Source organism: Periplaneta americana, chromosome 5 (assembly GCF_040183065.1).
Source record: "Periplaneta americana isolate PAMFEO1 chromosome 5, P.americana_PAMFEO1_priV1, whole genome shotgun sequence".
Taxonomy (NCBI): Eukaryota; Metazoa; Arthropoda; class Insecta; order Blattodea; family Blattidae; genus Periplaneta; species Periplaneta americana.
Window position 1 is genome coordinate 28,082,885 of NC_091121.1, and position 23,311 is coordinate 28,106,195.

At 34.4% G+C, this 23,311-nt stretch overlaps 1 protein-coding gene and 1 non-coding gene across 2 annotated transcripts in view; both read left to right on the top strand.

Moving 5' to 3' along the window:
- The window catches only part of LOC138700581 (nephrin-like), a 1,373,770-nt gene that overhangs the window by 556,442 nt on the left and 794,017 nt on the right, over window positions 1-23,311 (top strand). The gene's annotated exons all lie outside the window — the stretch shown is intronic.
- On the top strand, window positions 15,350-15,421 carry TRNAY-GUA (transfer RNA tyrosine (anticodon GUA)). Its single transcript has one exon. It is a non-coding gene; the product is annotated as a tRNA-Tyr (tRNA).

The following is a 23,311-nucleotide window of genomic DNA, read 5'->3' on the forward strand; positions in this document are numbered from 1 at the left end:
TCTTATTTTGCTTTCTTTCTTTCATAAATTCTTGTTTTATTGTTTGTTTTCCTCTGACTGTAGTTTCATGACTTTTCAATTACATTGTACAACATATGTATGTGTTCTTGTGTAGCCCCTACATATGAGTTATACTCGTTGGGGCATACTCAATAAATTAAAAAATATATATATATATATATATATATATTTACTAACTGGAAGTTTCGAAAGTCACGTTCCGGCTGTAATATAGCCACCTTATAGCATGACAATGCAGATATATCCGATATTTCGCATTTTAAATTTGTATCAGTTACTTATTCGAGGTTGAATGAATTTTCACTAGATACAAGCATTGTCTAATAAAGAGAAGGAGAAATCTTTCATTCGAAGCACTAAAATTATGTAGACTAGTTATTTAGTGTTGCAACACTTTTCAGCATGTTCTCTAAATCTAGGCCTTATACAGTATATAATTTCCTTTTTATGTAATTTACAAAGCCAAAGATTTCCTTGTTTGATTTAAATTTAATTTGAAGTTTTTTATTTGTTACATAATTTTTCTGAAGCTTCTTCCTTACAATAATACACTGTAGCATAGACTATAATATAAGTTATTAATTGGTACTTAAAATATTTATTTAAACGTCATTTAGAGTTGTTTACAAATTATGTCAACAGACTGTACCTTCATATACTTTATAATACTAAAGAGACACAGAGTACTTAAACAGATCATCCCCTCCTTTTCACCGACATGGACATATGATAGATGTCATAGCATAGTCAGCAAATAGTCAGCAATCTCCATAAAAGCAAAACTAAGGACGTCACTCATTGTGTTCATTTTGAATTGAAATTAATAATGACTTTCAAGGTTCATTACTTAAATGCTATAAATTTATGTTTTCATCGGTGATGATAGGAGGAGAGTTTTCGAAAATCTAAAACAGGTTAGGTGCAAAGAAATCTCAAAGAAACTACCGACAGGAAATCTAGCATGATTGTGAACCTTGAAACGAGATATCGCAATATAAAAACAATGAATGTATTACAATCCTTTTTGAAAATTACGTGCCGCCACTGATGGACCTTTGACGTCCAATCCCCAATAGAAGTGGAGTGAGGCTGACGTCATATTTCTCCTACTTACGAGTTCTGCAGGCCTGCCCTAGTCCATAGCTTACCTAACTTGTATTAAATGTTACCAAGCACTATACTCTGTTCATGAGTTTAGCGCCTTTTTTTAGAAGCGCATTCCGCTTCACGCATATTGCGTAAGTGTGTGTCTTAAATCTATATAGCTTCTGTTACTTCACGTTCAATATTACATGGCCGCTGAGCTCTAATGTCGCCACTGTCGTTATATACAAGACATCGTAGGCGATTATGAAGAGCTGGGCATTGAGGGGATCAAAGCATTCGTGGAGGATGACGACACACAATGCTAGTTCATGGAATCAACACCGGTCAATTTACAACGGACGGGTAGTACACTTGTAGTTCGTTGTTGTGTGTGGTGCACCTTCAGTCCGTATTATAATCCCTGTAACATTGCATGTATGTTTTGTCACATCCGACATAACTCTGCCATGCTCGACAGAATTGAGCGACCAATGATGAGAAGATGTAAAAAATTTAACGAAGCACAATGCATGGAATCTGAACACCTATTGTGCATTTTCAGTACGGGAATGGGGAAATAAATTAATTTCATTTGTGCATAAAAAGGAATCGCCGGAGATCTGATTTTAGAGATGTATTGTTTCTTAAGGACGTGTTATCAAGCATATCTTACTTAACAAAAAAATATATATATTCTTTGTATTTTATATATGTGTTAAACTTCGGGTATATTTGCATATGAGTCCCGTAGAATCAAACTACACTTTCTCTAAATTATAAAATATGATATTATGGGTGGAATTCATAGTCGTCACTTATAAAATGAGTGAACCCTTAAGTTATAAGTGTTAGCTTTTAATAAGGGAACCCTTAAGTCAATTCCGAATTCATAGACAACACTTATTTTCACGTAATGAGTGCTCACTTAAGCTGCCGGACATGACGTCATATCAAAAGCTGACTCTCATTGAATTAATCGAAAGCAGCTCTACATGTGGAGTTGCTATAACAACGAGTTATCAATATTATTGTACTGAATAAGTTATATAAAGCAATAGTTTCATGATATGTTAAATTCTAGTTGCATGTTAGTTATAGTTATTACTAGCCGTACCCGTGCGCTCCGCTGCACCCGTTAGAAATAAATATAATGTAATTACATAATTAAAATAGGAGATTTGATCCAGGGAACATTCGTGTTTGATAGAAGGATAAATCGTTTAATATGTTACTTAATTTAAATTGCATCCAAATAATTAAAATGCGATCATTTTGGTCCAGAGACACTCCTTTGGTGCAATGACAATTCCTTTAACATGTTTCTTAATTTTTATTACATGCAACCTTAGCTTAATGAAGATTGACATCATTTAGATTTAATGTGTATATTTTATTTTACTTGTTATAGGTTTCCATTGAATTATGGTAATAACTTAATTTTAACCCTTGTTTTCTACGTATTCAGTAAATGGCGCTTGGCCCACTATGGTTCTGAACCCTTCAAATAACTTAAATTATATTATATAATATTACATATTATATTATATTATGTTATATTATATTATATTATATTATATTATATTATATTATATTATATTATATTATATTATATTATATTATATTATATTATATTATATTATATCAGAAGTTACTGTAATAACATTATAGTATTATGTCCATCTAGAGAAACTACACTTTCCAATGGTGAAATAATAATTAATTATACAAATCCGTTAATTTAGCTTCCGATATTACTTCATACAAACACAGAAACATTCTCTGTAGGCTATCTTTCATAGCTTTCGATTGTTGCTGTCCAAAGCCCCTTATAGACGAAGTCATTTGTTTTTTAATTCATTACACGGCCTTAGATGGCAGTTATTTTAATTTTAAAACTCATTTATCTCATTAAATATCAGTCCTATCAAAATTTTTCAAGGAATAAAACTTATCGAAAATTAGTTTTAAAGAAACTTTTGTTATGTAACCGTTTTTCACAAAAATCAATAATAAGCGAGATATTTCGATTTATTTAATTCAGTCCCCCTTATAACCCCCCTTTTAAATAATGTATTTTGAATGCCATGTAGCCTAAAATCTAAGTTACAACGAACTTAATTTATATTCCAATTTTCATCGGAATTCGTTCAGCCATTATCGCGTGAAAAGGTAACAGACATACAGACAGACAGACATACATACAAACAAAAATTAAAAGAAAAGCGATTTTCGGTTTCAGGGTGGTTAATTATATAAGTTAGGACCAATTATTTTTGGAAAATCGAAAATTACCAGAAAAATTTCGGCTACAGATTTATTATTAGTATAGATCTGATATCCTACTAATTGGAACACATGATCTGTAGTAGTGAATTTCTTAAATAAATAAATTAACCCTATTAGGCCTACTATATAATACTGTATATTGAATTTATTAACATAGTGTTATATTTACTCTGTAATTTGCCAATTATAGCTACATTTTACATTTTGGCTATGATATGTACTGTATACTTAACTCTTTTTAATTTATTTTTATTTGGTATTTTTCATTTATATTTATATCTGTGTCCTTTATTTACATAGTATCTATTTTTTTCATTTTTAATTTGTAATTACACTTGCATCTTGCATTTGTATCTGTTTTGTCTCTTTTTTCATGTTATATTCAATTCTATGTTCCTTTTTTATTCCAGAGGATTCTCCATGTCTCTAATATACCTTTTTGGGACACGTATATTCTCCTCATTCCGTTCAACAAACTCCACAAAATCCTCAAAATCATTCTCAGTATCCATTTTGAAAATGAATGGTCACTTAAGGGTACAGATCAGCTCACTTAAGTAATCACTCATTATGTGAATGAGGGACAACTATGAATAGAAATGAGTATAAATAACCACTTATGGGTTCACTCATTTATAAGTGACGACTATGAATTCCGTCCTAAGTTATGTTTCTGTGTAGAATTTTGCAAGGAATGTGATAAACTGCTCTTTTAGATCTACGTAAAGATTAATTTTGGTCCTACAGAATATATCTGTTATGGTAACAATGATTATTAGAGGAGAAAAATTCGCTCCGGTGCCGGGGATCGAACCCGGATCCTTGGTTCTACTACCAAGTGCTCTAACCACTGAGCTACGCCGAAGTTCAATCCACTGAAGTCACTTAGTTGAGTGCGCTTCTCGTATAATGGCAGTTGACTTAATGTACTGTATGTCAAAATATATGTCGAACATGGAGTAAGGGTACATGTAGAGGATAGGGATTCGATCCGGTGCTGTGGATTGAATTTCGGCGTAGATCAATGGTTAGAGCACTTGGTACGTAGAACGAAGGGCCTCGGTTCGATCCCCGGCGCCGGCGCGAATTTTTCTCTTCTAATAATCATTGCTCTTTTGGAGTCAAACTGGAATTTATCTCCTTTAACTTTAATAGTAAAATCACCGTTTGGAGTCTAACTGCAATAGTTTTTCGTATTTTCAGACAAATCAGATTTCTTGATAAAGTGTGATTTGATTGTAGGTGATTCAAATATTTTAGTATATTTTCATAATTTTACATTCAGAAATTTATACAGTAATTATAAGAATTTCTACAACGTTGCATGCGTTATTTTATCCAAACGATTAAGTATACTGTACTTTTATATCTTATTTTAGTGAGAACTTTTCTGTCTGCAAAAATAAACTAGGCAGTCAAGTCTGTGGCGAAGTTAAGCGAGTTTGACCCTTATTGCAGTCCGGAGATTGCGGTGGAGTCTCTACCGGTAGTTGTGACGTCATTCCGAAATTACATCCTAGCGAGCAGATGACATCCGTCGAGACATTCAACCTCCCCCCCCCCCTGTCGTCTCACGTGGACACTTTCAGGAACAATCGTCTGAATATTTATATCATTTTATGCTTCTAAATACTTCTCCAGAAAGATGCACAGAAAGTGATTAACGCCAAGAATTTTATCGATTACCTCATTATGAAAACGAAACCGCAGTTGAAATTTTCTGCAATATCATTATTACTTTTAATCAAGACATCATATCTGTGTGTATTAAAAATCTTTTCGTACCCTTGTTCTTTTTTTTTTTCAACTTCATAATCATGCAGCTGGAATCACATGCCATTAGACCAGTTCTAAGACGAAGACATTAATGAAACTCGGAATGCAGAAAACTATAGTAGTCATTCATATACCGAGTGTCCCAGAAGTACTTGCATTAAATTTAAGATGTGGTAGAAGAGATGAAACAAATGTTTTCTAAATAATTGATTAAATGGCGAGCTTACTCGTGTTAATTATGTAAGCATGTGTGGCTTACAGATGTTTCGGTGTTATTTGACACAACTCTTCATCACACGAACGCACCCACACAACAGGCAGCGAAGTAGAGATAGCGCCGAGATCTAATAGGCTCTGAGGATGGTGTCAAGTAACACCGAAACAGCTGTAAGCCACACATGCTTACATAATTAACAACACACAAACAACACAAACAAATAAATACAACCACACAGGCGTATACAAACTCACAGGCAATAGTTACGACAGTTTCTACATTGGACAGACAGGCAGATCATTCCAAACTCGATACAAAGAACACATTAAAGCAATAACCAGAGGACACAATACATCTACATATGCCGAACACATAACTAATGCCAACCACATATTCAATAACATAAATACAGACATGGAAATCCTACACATACATCCCAAAAACCAAAAACTCAACACACTAGAACAATATGAAATATATAGGCACACTAAAACACACCCTAATCAAATTCTCAACACACAGATCAATTTCAGAACACACACACTATTTGGCACAACTCTTCATCACACGAACGCACCCACACAACAGGCAGCGAAGTTGAGATAGCGCCGAGATCTAGTAGGCTCTGAGGATGGTGTCAAGTAACATCGAAACAGCTGTAAGCTACACATGCTTACATAATTAACACGAGTAAGATCGCCATTTAATCAATTATTTATATTCAAGTGTTAAAAGTAGTGTGCGAAAGATTCAACATGAAATATTTTCTGTTATACAACTTAGGTTTTGGCGATATCTGATAGCTTGGACACGGAGTGCGAATGTGAAAGTAGGTCATTTATAAGCGGTTGCAGGAACCAATAACGACCTCTAGTTCTATCAATTGTAACACCTTGTGAGAGTTCAAACAACGTACGTACACCAAATGCAAGACAAACTTGTGTAGTAAGCACACTTGATATCCAGTAAATATGTGTTTAGCTTAGAACAAAGCCACTTCTCAAAGTTATCCAAAGCACACAAAGCGAGAGAGATGCCCAATTCTTGTGAAAGGACATGAACCTTTTTCTTTTTCTTCCTTTCACCGATAAGGCCTCAATCCCATCTTTTTCTATGTCACAGGCGGGCAAAATGTGTGTTGCAAGACAAAACCAACTCTGTGATCGCCATGAAGTTAGGTTACCCCTCAAGCGAAAAACAAAACCAACTGTAGATATCAGTGCTGTATTTTTTGTTCTCCCCACCTTGTCTTTTGTTGTCATGAAGGCTGTATCAATTGCTCCTTAAATTTTGTCCGCCTCTGGTCTAGGTCGTCCAAAGTCTTTCGTCCTATAGATTTATAAGAGAACATAAGTTTTGGCATCGTGTATTTTTACATTCTTTCAAAATGGCCCTTCCAGTTATTTCTGTACTCTTCTAGTTTGTCATTTATTGCAAATATGTTTAATTGGTTCCTTACGTCTTCATTTCTGATCTTATCGAGTTTTGCATATCCCAGTAATGACCTAAGAAATTTTATTTCTGTTGCTTCAATATATTTGAGGTCTTTTTGTCTTATAGTCCAGCTTTCTCTACCATATAGCAGAGCTGGAACGTCCAACATCTAATAAAATTTTAAGCCTATCTATATCATCAATGTTAGTTTTAGGCGTAATAGATCAACTATTGACCAGATATTTTGTATTCGACAGATAATTGAGAAAAAAAATGGGAGTATAAGGGTACAGTGCATCAGTTATTAATAGATTTCAAAAAGGCATATGACTCGGTTAAGAGAGAAGTTTTATATGATATTCTTATTGAATTTGGTATTCAAAAGAAACTAGTTCGATTAATTAAAATGTGTCTCAGTGAAACGTACAGCAGAGTTCATATAGGTCAGTTTCTGTCAGATGCGTTTCCAATTCACTGTGGGCTAAAGCAAGGAAATGCAGTATTACCTTTACTTTTTAACTTTGCTCTAGAGTATGCCATTAGGAAAGTCCAGGATAACAGAGAGGGTTTGGAATTGAACGGGTTACATGAACTGCTTGTCTATGCGGATGACATGAATATGTTAGGAGAAAATCCATAAACGATTAGGGAAAACACGGGAATTTTACTGGAAGCAAGTAAAGAGATAGGTTTGGAAGTAAATCCCGAAAAGACAAAGTATATGATTATGTCTCGTGACGAGAATACGAAATGGAAATATAAAAATTGGAAATTTATCTTTTGAAGAGGTGGAGAAGTTCAAATATCTGGGAGCAACAGTAACAAATATAAATGATACTCGGGAGGAAATTAAACACAGAATAAATATGGGAAATGCCTGTTATTATTCGGTTGAGAAACTTTTATCATCCAGTCTGCTGTCGAAAAATCTGAAAGTTAGAATTTATAAAACAGTTATAATACCAGTTGTTCTGTATGGTTGTGAAACTTGGACTCTCACTTTGGGGAGAGGAACAGAGATTAAGGGTGTTTGAGAAAAAGGTGCTTAGGAAAATATTTGGGGCTAAGAGGGATGAAGTTACAGGAAAATGGAGAAAGTTACACAACACAGAACTGCACGCATTGTATTCGTCACCTAACATAATTAGGAACATTAAATCCAGACGTTTGAGATGGACAGGGCATGTAGCACGTATGGGCAAATCCAGAAATGCATATAGAGTGTTAGTTGGGAGACCGGAGGGAAAAAGACCTTTAGGGAGGCCGAGATGTAGATGGGAAGATAATATTAAAATGGATTTGAGGGAGGTGGGATATGATGATAGAGAATGGATTAATCTTGCTCAGGATAGGGACCAATGGCGGGCTTATGTGAGGGCGGCAATGAACCTCCGGGTTCCTTAAAAGCCAGTAAGTAAGTAAGGCCTATCTATATTGTTGTTGTTGTTGTTTAGTCAACTGTCCGAAGACAGGTCTGAACGTCACAAGTGATACCAATAAGGTACTACTTATGTGGCAACTAGGCCAGGAGATAATGGGGTGGGGTAGCCAGTTCCTTTTGCCCTCCATTGCATATATCGCCGACTAGCTACATTTTACACTAATCAGACTTCAGATGCATACAAACAGTTGTTCTTCCTCTGACACATATCGTCAAGTGACATATAACTGCCTGATAGATGCACATATCAGCCAGAACCTCATTCAGAGATAGTATCTATATATTACGTTGTTTTTAATGTTGCCCTTATAGTGCCACACATTGTCTTATATCTCCTTACCCTATTTTCATGTCTGTATACCAGTTTAATGCGATATTGCAACCCAGATAGTTAAAATTTTGTACTTGAGAAGCTCATTTTGAAAAATCTCTTGTCCACCTGATAACGAAAATGAATTTCCTGGGTCCATGCATTCTTCAACTGTAACTCTACATACAACTGTCATGATTTGGATTCAGAACATCTTCCAAACTATGAAATCTTGCGTTAAAAGTGACTTGAAATCAAACTGACTCTTGTCTGCAGTAAAATTGTGATAAAATATTAGTTCCAGCTTTGGAATAAAAATCTCTCTCATGCTTCCATTTGTCTCTAAATGCACCCAATCTCTTGGTTTCATAATGTCTCTTATCTTGTTGGTAAGAAATATTTTAGACGTAAAAAGGTTTTTCGTGATTTCCCATAGTATTATGGGAATGGACAAGGGTCGTTTTGAAAATAAGCTCCAGGCTTTTATTTTCCAAAATTATTTTAACTCATGCAGGGTGCTTATCTCGGAATGCCATGATCTCAGATTTTAAGGGATTAGGTACAGCTTACTTCAGTAAAAGTTTGGAAATATTCAACATTTTTTTTTCCTCCATTACCGTATCTTGTACAATAATGAAAATTATTATGTGTAAAACACTGTCTTCCTGCTATAAAAAATATTTTTACGTTTAAAAAATTATTTAGATTTTTTTTTTTTCAAAATTCAGTTCACTGTGCAGTGATGAAGAGTTTCCCATTTAACTCAAAAACGATCTAACATTCTGTGATAAAATTTTTTGTGTGTATTTATGCATACCATATATATATATATATAATATGATGCAAGATCACTTCTCTACCTTTGATAGATTGTCTGACGAATAATAAATTCATTAAAAAATGGTCAAATACCAATATTTTCTTATAACACAAAATAAAAAAAAAAATGTGTTATTTATTAAGGAATGTAGTTCAAAGAGCTCGATATTGTAAACATGAGTTTCAGCAATAAAATAAAAGAGAGAGAATATGAAAAATTTAACAGTTTTATAAGTTATGAAGGAAACGCTTCATCACTGTACAGTGAACTACCACCATTATGCATTTTGAAAAAAAAAATTAATAAATATTTTTTTAAATCGTAAAAATATTTTTTTCGTATCACAGAAGGACAGTGTTTTAGACATACCAATTTTCATTATTGTACAAGATAGAGTAATGGAGGAAACAGATGTTTAATATTTCCAAAAATGTTATTGCTGTAAGCTGCACCTAACCCCTTAAAGACGAAATTCTCATATTACATTCTCTCCCTAGTTGGATGTGAATCTATATGTCTTCGCCGTCTACTATAAATCGAACCAGATTTCTCCGGAATTTTAGGTATAAACATAGTCACTTCAGTCAAAGTGGTGGATGCATTTATTCGCAGATTTATATTTGCGTAAGTTATTATAACACAGGGAATGCGAATCTGTTTGCTGAGCGTGTTTATGGCCGCGGTATGCGATGTACAGAAGCCGTTTTGGTCAGTATAAAAACTGTAAGCGTAAAATTGAACGCAATTGCGACGAAAACGAATGCGAGTGTGCTAATTACTGCACTTGATGAGACTTGGTATTTATGTGACGCCGCTATGGGTCGTCTTGTCACATTTAGATCTATCCAGCAGCAGTGTCATAATGTCAGTGGACGGAACGTTTGCGGTCACTCCGATCCGTTCAACATAGGATTCTGAAATGTTGTGCTGTCACATATAGTTTTCAGAGACAGGTTCGCTGCAAATTGAAAATAATAAACAAACGACAATATTTACTTCCTATCTATCTATCTATCTATCTATCTATCTATCTATCTATCTATCTATCTATCTATCTATCTATCTATCTATCTATCTATCTATCTATCTATCTATCTATCTATCTATCTATCTATCTATCTATCTATCTATCTATCTATCTATCTATCTATCTATCTATCTATCTATCTATCTATCTATCTATCTATCTATCTATCTATCTATCTATCTATCTATCTATCTATCTATCTATCTATCTATCTATCTATCTATCTATCTATCTATCTATCTATCTATCTATCTATCTATCTATCTATCTATCTATCTATCTATCTATCTATCTATCTATCTATCTATCTATCTATCTATCTATCTATCTATCTATCTATCTATCTATCTATCTATCTATCTATCTATCTATCTATCTATCTATCTATCTATCTATCTATCTATCTATCTATCTATCTATCTATCTATCTATCTATCTAATCTATCTAATCTATCTAATCTATCTAATCTATCTAATCTATCTAATCTATCTATCTAATCTATCTATCTAATCTATCTATCTAATCTATCTATCTATCTATCTATCTATCTATCTATCTATCTATCTATCTATCTATCTATCTATCTATCTATCTATCTATCTATCTATCTATCTATCTATCTATCTATCTATCCAATCTATCTTATCTATCTATGTCTGTCTGTCTGTCCTTAACAAACAAAACAAATGGAAGGGAAGGTTGTAGAATTCATAGCTACCATACATATTAATCATTTGACTGGAGTTGAGCAAGTATTACTTTAATTGTGATCTTATTTTATCAATTGCAGCGCTGGAGGTAATGTGGTATATCACTCTTTATATGAAATTTATAGCTTACAGCTATTACAGGTTCTACCAGACGTTTGAGGACGCCCTTTCGAAAGAGATGGTGCACTCCTGCCCTTACACTTATGCCCTGATATTTATGAAGGGACTAAACGTCATTCTTCCACATCACAATAATCTGCCACTTCACGTCCACACTCCTGAATTTCGATCCGTTTTCACTTTTTTTTTCATGGAAGAAATCTAATCTCTCCACACTTGTAGCAAACTTCACAACTGTTTACTAAAATGGAGGGAATAAACTGATTGCCCAGTATTAGCAACTCCCAATATTATGATGTAAGTGGCAGTGACGGTCCCGGGTCAATTTGCTGCGAATTTCAAACTCAAGAGAATTGTAGAAAATGGCAATTTTTCCTAAAGAAAATAAACCTGTATTTTAATACGTGAATGAAGTGCCACAATTTGTTTAAGCTAAAAATAATATTTGCACAAGAAACCTTTCAGATATTTCTAACTCTATCAAAAAATTTATTGATCTAAGTACATTCATTCTGGAGTAATTAATTTTTCTGCTACAAAAAATGTAATTTTTAATAAGTTTTCAAAGTAGAAAAATTATTACGTAATCCGCTGTTTGAAAGATAGAGAGATTTGGTTCGGCAGTAAAGAAAACTTAAGTTTTTAACTGGCATTAGGTCCCTATATAAACATCAGGGGGTTTCACATTGTCTATAAATGTAGGAATGCAACGTCTCTTTCGAATTGGTGTCCTTAAACGTCTGGTAGAACGTGTAGTTGATCTACTGTATTATTTTATTTGCTGGTCTTTATATTTATTAATATTTATGAAATGCTAGAAGGACAGAATGAAATAGGCAATCTATTTATAATATTACGATCTTATTAATAGATTTTTATTTTTTTTAGTTGGTTACTTAACGACGCTGTATTCGATGTGAGTGGTGATAGCGAGATGATTACCTGACATTCGCCTTACGGTTGGGGAAAACCTCGGGAAAACCCAACCAGGTACTCATCTCAAGCGGGAATCGAACTCGCACCCAAGAGGAATTCAGAATCGGCAGGCAAGCGCCTTAGTCACTGAACTACGGACTAGCTTTGTTAATAGTTAAACATATTTTTAATCATTCTCTACTTCCTCACTACCCTGCGGTCTGTCTTTCTATATCATACGTATGTATCGCATTGTGCTATACCTGATCACTCTGGGGATTTGCGGTTACTTGCTCCGTTGGATATTCGACGTAGCATGCACGGAGGAGATAACGCTGGAAACAGAATACGGAGTTGTGGAGTCCTCTAGCTTTGTGCATTGTTAATGTAGATCACTGTGAATTATGGAAGCATTCTCGAATGATATCAAAGGAAAGGGAAGGGGGTATTTAGAGTGACTGTCATTGTAATTTTTAGCTCACAGTGCGTATGAACATGCTTAGATATGAACCAATGTCCCTAGTTTGGAAGGCTGACTGATTGTAAGTTTTCTGCGTGTACAGCTATGGTAAAACTATATACTTGTAACAGAACTTGTAGCAAGAGAGTGTTCATATCATATTCTTTAACCTCTTCCCTTACTATATATTTTACCAATTTTGTGAAAAAAATAATCATTTTTTTTTTGTATAGAGGTCATTTAATATTACAGAATCACCATACATCACTAATTTTCTTACATACCTAAAAATCACTATAAAATATACATACATTCATACCTGAATTATTATCCCGAGTTATCTCGTACACCTTGATTCCAGTTCTGGTAGTTGTCTCAGTTTGATTTTCTCCTGAACTATTTATCAACTTATGTTTTTTTATGGATTAATTTATGAGGTACAATACCAGTGCTGTTAGCAAGGCGTTAAATGTTGCTTGTCGTGTGATAGACTCGAAAGCAGGGTATTACGCACAGTGGCACTTTGCATTCCGGACAGTAGTATCTGCTCTTGTGTCGAATTTGTTTGTATTTTGAGTCTCTCGCAATACTACACATGAAAGACTGTCTGGTTGGGTTGTTCTTCTTCAGAGTTCGTGGAATAACGTCTGGAAAATGTCTACCTGTAGGCCGAAGTGGGTTGGGCGATTTTCCTGGTCATCCTGCCTTGAGTGATAGGACATTCGGGGTGTATTTTTCGAAAATCTTACGAATTACCACCATTCGATAATCAAAGGGTGTCTTCCTGCCTTCAGATATCGTGTACCAAACGTAGGAATCCCACCACCAGATGTAGCAATATCATTAACTCCTGTAGCCATCTAGTCAGGAAAAGGTTAATGAAATGATGGAAACGTATATATTCGGGATAATAATCCTTAGAATCGAAAATGGGATTCACATGAGTTAACGCGGGTTAATAAATTTTGACGGAAGATAGCAACCCGAGTTAACTCGGGTTAATCAGGGAAGTGGTTAAAGATTTAAGTTTATGTGACTCTAAAATAAGGACGAAGTAACAGACTATACAATTTTGAAAAAATCAAGTGCACCTCACTTGTACCAAAAAATTCTTCCTTGTCATGCCTCTCTTAAGAAATTCTCTCTTTTATATCTTTTATTTATTTTTTGTGACTATTTTATGGGATGCCCTCTGAATTTCGATTCTACTGCCTAGAAGTTTTCAACGGAAGATTAAGTGCATAGCCAAGTGTTTAGTTACACTTAATACAAACATTGACTATAAGTTATGCCCGAGGCTGCGAAAGGCATGGAACGGTCGATCTAAGTACTTTTGCATCTCTTGTGCATCATATATACAGGTATAATCTGTTGACAATAAATTCTAGGTATAAAACTGTAAACTATGCTTTGAGTAATATTCGGCATACCACATAATTTTGCATAACTACCCTATACAGGCAAGTATTCTTAAGGGGTTAGGTACAGCTTACAGCAGTAAAATTTTGGATATATTGAACATTTTTTTCCTCCATTACTGTATCTTGTACAATAATGAAAATAGTACATTATGCAACGAGCCTTTAATGATAGTAATTAAGACGCAAGTATGTTTGTTTGTGAAACGAGCGCAAGCGAGTTTCATAATTTTCATACGAGCGTCTTAATAACTACCATTATAGGCAAGTTTCATACGACTTTTTATGCTCGACCATATTTCTAACTTGAAAATATTCATAAGTATTCATGTTATGGTTATGTAAGTCAGGAGCGGAGCTGACCTAAATTGTGAGATGTGCGCAGACGCGAAAGTATTGATTTTTTCCTAGGAACGAATGTCATTTTCCTTGATATAATCTAGAGAATAACATGAACATTAATTTTGATATAACCTGGAAATTGATTTAGAATTGAAAAACGAGATGACAAATTGAATTTATTTGAATATTATTTACAATTAACGCTAATTATTATAGTAACAGAACATAACCTTCTGCGACAGTATTGGATTTCCAGCCTCCGTGACGTTTCCCTCGTTGCCTTTCGATTGCATATCCGAGAATAATCGAAAACCTGAACTTTAATGAATAGGTGTACTTTAAATGACATGCATTAAAGGACTGTTACCAGGTGTATAATTACTACATTTAGGCATGGTCGAGCATAAAAATATTTTTACGATATGAAAAAATTATTTACATTTTTTTTTTTTTTTTTCAAAATTGAATTCACTGTGCAGTGATGAAGCGTTTGCCACATAACTAAAAAAACTATCCAACATCCTTTGATGAAATTTTGTTTGTGTATTAATGCATGTCATATCAACAATATGATCCAATATATGTATTTTGATGTACCGAAGTACATATGATATTTCCATGCAGATATTCTGCGTCATCACATGATGAAAGAGTGATGGAACGGAGAAAAATTCTCTCCGGCGCCGGGATTTGAACTCGGGTTTTCAGCTCTACGTGCTGATGCTTTATCCACTAAGCCACGCCGGATACAATCCCGACGCCATTTAGAATCGTTTCAGATTAAGCTCCATCCCTTGGGTTCCCTCTAGTGGCCGCCCTCTGCACTACGTCATAGATGTCTATGAACGCAGGACCGAAGTCCATACATGTGTTGAGGTGCACTCAGATGAGTGACTGATTGGCCGGGATCCGACGGTATGGGCGCCGTCTTAAATCACAAAGTGATTTATTACGCATATCATATATCCGGCGTGGCTTAGTGGTTAAAGCATCAGCACGTAGAGCTGAAAACCCGGGTTCAAATCCCGGCGCCGGAGAGAATTTTTCCCCGTTCCATCACTCATTCAATATGATCCAAGATCATTCCTCTACCTTTGATAGATTGTCTGATAAAAAATAAATTCATTCATTTTAAAAATTGTCAAATATTAGTATTTTCTTTTAACAAAAGAAAAATATTTATTAAGGAATGTAGTTGAAAGAGCATGATATTGTAAACATGAGTTTCAGCAAGAAAATAAAAGAGAGAGAAGATGAACAAGAGGGAAACGCTTCATCACTGCACAGTGAACTACCGCATTTATGAATTCATTCATTCATTCATTCGTTCATTTATTTAATCCGGTGGAATTAAGGTCATCAGGCCTTCTCTACCACATCACCCGAATACAATACAGAAACAATAGTTTGCATAGAGAAACAAATGCAGAGAGAAGAACTAAATAAGGAATAGAGATAAAATTATAAATACAAATACAAAGAAAATAGTCGTAAATATGCAAAAGGAAGGGAATAAAAATAAAAGTAGAAAGGTAGGATCACAATGGGCACAAAAAGTATTAATACAATATATTGGCTGCATAATATATTAGTGATTCAAGAAATGACAAAATATCTAAAAAAATAAGTAACTGATTGTATCAAGAGAAACAAAACGGTAACAATTTCAAAACATTAGTAATAAATTAGTATACTCAGTGTACTGCATTGTACTCTATGCAGTAAGAAGATGCTTAATAAGTTTGTTTTTAAATACTATAAATTCCTACACTCTCCGATATCACTGGGGTCCACACCTGTGGAGTAACAGCTAGCGTGTCTGGCCGCGAAACCAGGTGGCCCAGGTTCGAATCCCGGTCGGGGCAAGTTAATGGTGTAGGTTTTTTTCGTGGTTTTCCTCAACCCATTATGAGTAAATACTGGGTAACTATCGGTGCTGGACCCCGGATTCATTTCACCGGAATTATCACCTTCACTGCATTCAGACGCTAAATTTAATTTTTGAAATTTAATTTAATTTATTTATTTTGCTAATAATTGTAACATAAAAACAGAAAAACTTTAGGTCGCCCTTGAAAGAGTAGAACTCGTGCTCAGGGGCGGATTCCTGAATTGAAATTAATAAGTATACAATAAAATTTGTCTTATGTCCACTATGCAATTAGAATATATAAATTTAAATATACAATTGTTCAATTTTGATAAAATCCATACATAACTTTTTAAATTTAATACTAGAACTATTAGAATTGACAAGATTAGGGTATTCAAATATATTCCAGGGCCTAAATTAGTACTGTGATTAAATACTGTAACAGTGTTGCATTTTGGTTCAAACAATCTTAAAGAATTCATACCTTTTGTTTCATAACTATGAGAATACAATTCAAAATTATTTCCATTTTTATGTATGAATTTTATTAATACAATATAATAAATTTATCTTATGTTACCAAGGATTCTCTTCAAATATTACATCATCATCTCTATTTCAATTAATGCACTTATATTTGCCTTCAACAATCAACTTTCTTTTTTCTTTAATGTATCACATCACATTATATTGTAAATGTCTATTGTATTCAGGACCTTTGTGGTCACTCAAATTCTTTGAGTTGATGTCTATAATTTAGAAATATATATAAAGTCTAAAATCAATTTTTGAGATGGAAAATCAATAGGTTTATGAAGACATAGTTTAATTATTTTCTTCTGTAATAAATAAAGTGGGTTAAAATAGCAAAAAGAAAAAAAGATATCATTGGGTAGATATTCCATAAGCGCGATAGCAAGATAGTGAATGTTGATGAATACGAGAATATCTTATATGTTGATATGGCTAGTATACGGTTTTTTGCGTGCTTGTGTATATATGTAGTGTTTCAAAAATGCCTCAGAAAATTCCGAAAGCATAACCCGTATGACTTTTTCAGGAGAAATATATTTTATTGAACCTACTGTCAGGAAAACCTGCCAGGTTAGGAGGTTGATACGATGTCTAAGAATACAATATTTAGGTACCATTTGTCGAAACATAGATGATAATGAAAGGGGATTTGTAAAAAGTGTTAGTCTATGTTATCGCCGGGATTTTAACTCGTTTCCGCGGTCTCCATACTTCACCACTTTGCAAACTGAATACATAGGCGGTGAATTTTGCAGTATTCTTCTCTGGTCACCACCAGGTGAAATTTACAGTCAGTGAATAATCAATATACTACATGAAGACAATGGGTCAACTCTCTCAACCACATGGAAGCTGGATTTGGAATTTTTTTCTTCCAAAATCCGTCGCAAACCCAGGTAAATTGGGTTCAGAAATAAACACCGCAGTCACTGGGTCATGGAGGATGATGGACGCGACATCGTGACCAGATAAATATATAACAAGCCAGTGAGTGGGAAATCGGTTTTTCTTGCATGCCACTAAGTTAGGAAGTGTGACAGAGAGTACCGTATTGAAAGCCCCATGAAATAACAATACAGTACTTTTTTTTCCCACGGACGTTTCCACATATTCCGCGCTCTTTTTGTCCGAGAGAGTGCACTACTCTGTATTGATGAAGGAATGGCACATGCTTGCTGTGTTCTATTTCTCTATTCTCGATATTTATTGCTAATTTCATTTTGTAAATATAGACTTTATAAAGATACCGGTACACATAAATACAGAAATACAATAGGACATTATGCAACGAGCCTATAATAGTAGCAATTAAGACGTGAGTATTTTTATGAAACGAGGCAAGTTTCATACGACTTTTTATGCTTGACCATATTTCTAACTTGAAATTATTCATAAGTATTCATATTATTCTTATTTGACTGGGGAGCGGAAGTGACCTTGTGCAATATCTCGTAAATTGTGAGATGTGCACAGACGCGAAAGATTTTTTCCGAGGAACAAATGTCATTGACCTTGATATAATCTAGAGAGTAAAATGAATATTAATCTTGATATAACCTGGAAATTGATTTAGACATTGAAAAACGAGATGACAAATTGAATTTATTTGAATATTATTTAGAATTAACGCTAATTATTATAGTAACAGAACATAATCTTCTGCGACAGTATTGGATTTCCAGCCTCCGTGACGTTTCGCTAGTTGTCTTTCGATTGCATATTCGAGAATAATCGATACTTGCGCTTTCATATTGGTTTCTAATTGGTGGAAAACCTGAACTTTAATGAATAGGTGTACTTTAATGAGGTCCGTTAAAGGGCTGCTACCAGGTGTATAATTACTACATTTCGGCACGGTCGAACATAAAATATATAACAGAATAAATAGAATAAAATAATGCATAAGTATTAAAAAAGAGGATATAATAATATTAATAAATTTGAGGACCGAATAAGCTGCACTCGTGTTCGGTCGCATTTCATACATATTTTTAATATAAAAGTTTTATAGAAATAAAATAAAATAGAAACTGAAAATAAAGTTACAGATACAATGTAATTCCATAATACACGTATAATATTAACACAGAGAAGAATAATATCGTACGTCAATGAAGTAGGGCAATTTATAAAAAAAAAAAAAAAAAAAAAAAAAAAAAAAAAAAAAAAAAAAAAAAAAAGGAAATAAATAAGAAAAAAATACGGGTTTATACAATTAGGGAATGCAAATATAACCTAGGCTGATTGATTCATACACATAGGCTATAAATTTATTTAATAAAATTGAAGATATTAACACGTTTTTAATTTTCCTGTTATATTTTAGTGGGTTACATGTTAGAAGTTATTATTCGGTTGAGAAGCTTTTGTCATCTAGTCTGCTGTCAAAAAATCTGAAAGTTAGAATTTATAAAACAGTTATATTACCGGTTGTTCTGTATGGTTGTGAAACTTGGACTCTCACTTTGAGAGAGGAACAGAGATTGAGAGTTTTTGAGAATAAGGTTCTTAGGAAAATATTTGGCGCTAAGAGGGATGAAGTTACAGGAGAATGGAGAAAGTTACACAACGCAGAGCTTTACGCATTGTATCCTTCACCTGACATAATTAGGAACATTAAATCCAGACGTTTGAGATGGGGAGGGCATGTAGCACGTATGGGCGAATCCAGAAATGCATATAGAGTATTAGTTGGGAGGCCAGAGGGGAAAAGACCTTTGGGGAGGCCGAGACGTAGATGGAAGATAATATGAAAATGGATTTCAGGGAGGTGGGATATGATGATAGAGACTGGATTAATCTTTCTCAGGATAGGGACCAATGGCGGGCTTATGTGAGGACGGCAGTGAACCTCCGGGTTCCTTAAAAGCCAGTAAGTAAGTAAGTATACATGTTAGAAGTTCTGGGTGTAATTTAGCTACAGAATTACACAATCGAGGGCCAAAATTAATGCTGTGCTTTAGACACCAGATGTAAAACATTTAGGGCCGTATGCATAGACATTTTTAGCGCGGGCTTCCGGTGGATGATCAGCGTTTTTCGTATTCATAAACCAGTGTTAGCGGTAGGATATGATTTGAATTCTGTACTAGTAACCATTGGATAGCCGGGGCTAGGTTAGTATGCTCGCAGCGCGTGGTGCGAAATGTCTATGAATAGCACCCTTAGATTCTACTAAGTTGAATTATTATTTCTTCTTGTGCCTGTAATATAAATCCATTACGATTTTTTTATGATTAAAATTTAAGAGAATATATTTATAAATTCATTGAATATTAAATTCGGAATAAATTAATTTAAGTGAATAATAAAAACTTTTCTTCCAACAAATTTTAATTACTTGTTTTTGTAGTAAATTTAATGGATTAAGATTAATTTTTGTACTTCCACCTCGAACAATAATTCCATATTGAATAATATACTGAACGATGGCTAAATAATCATGTGTATGTAGTCTTGGTTGCTTGTGGTAAGAAGTACGGTCAGCTATTGTCATCGTAAAACTTTTTAAGCAGTGCTTTAAATTTTGTAAAATAGTCGTAATCATATTATTATTATTATTATTATTATTATTATTATTATTATTATTATTATTATTATTATAAGTCTTTATGTATTTCTTCTTTATTGTTATTGTTTCTAATATAATATTGTTACTTACTTACAAGCGGCCATTCTGATGGGGGCAGATAAAAATTTATTTTTTTTTCTTCTGTCATGTTAATAATGTACAAAGAAGTGCTTATACAAATTTTGGCCACCCGACCGCAATTACGAGGCCATCCAGAAAATGATTTTCCCTTGGGCCGTTTACAGAAGAAAGCACACTTGCATGGAAAGATTAATTGAAACAGATACAGCAAGTGTTACGCTATTTGTGAAATTGGGACATTTGTCATACCATGGGATCTATTTTTGTATCACTGTGTTGTAGAAGTCAGCAGCCTGGAATCGAAACCAGCGTTTAACAGCCGTCTGCACCTCTCTGTCGATCACATGATATGACAAATGTCTCAATTCCGGTGGGGAATATGTTGAAAAATAGCTCAACGATTGTTGTGTCTGTTCCATTAAGTTTTTCCAGTGAAATTGTGTTTTCTTTCTGATAACGGCTCTTGGAAAACTTGTTTTTTTACGGCCCTCGTAATTCCGGTCGAGTGGCAAAAATTTGTATAAACACTTCTTTTGACACGGAGGTTCATTGCCGCCCTCACATAAGCCGACATCGTTCCCTATCCTGAACAAGATTAATCCAGTCTCTACCATCATATCCCACCTCCTTCAATCAATTTTTATATTACCCTCAATATAATATTATTATGGTTGTTCATACAATTTAGTACGCTAATGTAGCAACAGATTACAGCAGAGTCCATATAGGTCAGTTTCTATCTGATGCTTTTCCAATTCACTTCGGGCTAAAGAAGGGAGATGCATTGTCATTCTCTACTTTTTAACTTCGCTCTAGAATATGCCATTAGGAAAGTTCAGGATAACACAGAGGGTTTGGAATTCAACGGGTTACATCAGCTTCTTGTCTATGCGGATGACGTGAATATGTTATCAGAAAATCCACAAACGATTACGGAAAACACGGTAATTCTACTTGAAACAAGTAAAGCGATAGAGTTGGAAGTAAATCCCGAAAAGACTAAGTATATGATTATGTCTCGTGACGAGAATATTGTACGAAATGGAAATATAAAAATTGGAGATTTATCCTTCGAAGAGGTGGAAAAATTCAAATATCTTGGAGCAACAGTAACAAATATAAATGATACTCGGGAGGGAATTAAACGCAGAATAAATATGCAAAATGCCTGTTATTATTCGGTTGAGAAGCTTTTGCCATCCAGTCTGCTGTCAAAAAATCTGAAAGTTAGAATTTATAAAACAGTTATATTACCGGTTGTCCTGTATGGTTGTGTAACTTGGACTCTCACTTTGAGAGAGGAACAGAGATTAAGGGTGTTTGGGAATAAGGTTCTGAGAAAAATATTTGGGGCTAAGAGGGATGAAGTTACAGGAGAATGGAGAAAGTTACACAACACATAACTGCACGCATTGTATCCTTCACCTGACCTAATTAGGAACATTAAATCCAGACGTTTGAGATGGGCAGGGCATGTAGCACGTATGGGCGAATACAGAAATGCATATAGAGTGTTAGTTGGGAGGCCGGCGGATAAAAAGACCTTTGGGGAGGCCGAGACGTAGATGGGAAGGAGGTGGGATATGATGGTAGAGACTGATTTAATCTTGCTCAGGATACGGATTAATGGCAGGCTTATGTGAGGGCGGCAATGAACCTCCGGGTTCCTTAAATGCCAGTAAATAAGTAAGTAAGTAAGTAAGTAATGTAGCAATAGAGATTCTAACATTCGACAGTGACTTTCTCACAGAATTAAACTGCCTCTTGAATCTTTAATTTGTTCTCATGCAGGATAGCCTATTTAGAGAGTTGTTAATGCATTCTGCATTTCTTTATGAAATACGTGTTTGAGGAAGCAAGTCTGGAATTTGCTAATAGTTCTGCTTGGCAACGAACTCTGATTGAAACATGCATGTAATATATATTATGGCGAGGGACTTCAAACATGTGAGGGGAAATTTGTTCCCTGCGCAGTCCACCGGAATGAACATGCAATTGCAATTTGCAATTCCGGGTATAATGACACATGATTTCGATTGGGTCGAAACCTCGCCCATGTTTTAGCCATGGAAACAATTACAATTCCCAATTGAAATTTGAAAAAGCACTGTGGGAGCCGGTTTGAAATCAGTAATGCTTCTGATTCCGGGAACTCTACACAATAAATTATAGCATTCGTTCAACTGTAAGTGCCTAATATGTATTTAAATGTTAGGTATAACCGCTAGCCTAATGGATGAACAATTCGGACTTTTATTTACAACTAAAGAAATATATTTGTAAACATATTCTCAGATCTAAAATAATAGAAAACTTTTGATCTAAAGACATTCTATTTGCCGATGATGAAGCCTTAACCCAGACTTTCCCACCGTCCTTTTTTAAGGACAGTTACAGTGCCTTCGGATATTATGTCATTGTTAGTGTTAGGGACATTTTATAAGTTGTGCGATAATGTTGGTAGTATTTGTTAGCTTTAGGAAATATACGTTCCTTGTTTCAGTTTATTTCAACATCATTTAACCTATTTTTGAGAGTAACTAATGTGCTATTGTATTTTTATCACAACAAATTTCTGGGCTTATCTGGGTTAATAGCAGATTCATAACAGGTCGATATAAAGATAAATAAGGTAACATCAAAACTATGACATTTATATAACAAAACGACAAATTCTAATTGTAATTATTTTTTATGCTCGACCATGCCGAAATATAGTAATCATACACCTGGTAGCAGCCCTTTAATAGAACTCATTAAAGTACACCTATTCATTTAAGTTCAGGTGTTCCACCAATCAGAAAATACCATTGTAGCGATATGAAAGAGCAAGTATCGATTATTCTCGGATATGCAATCGAAAGACAA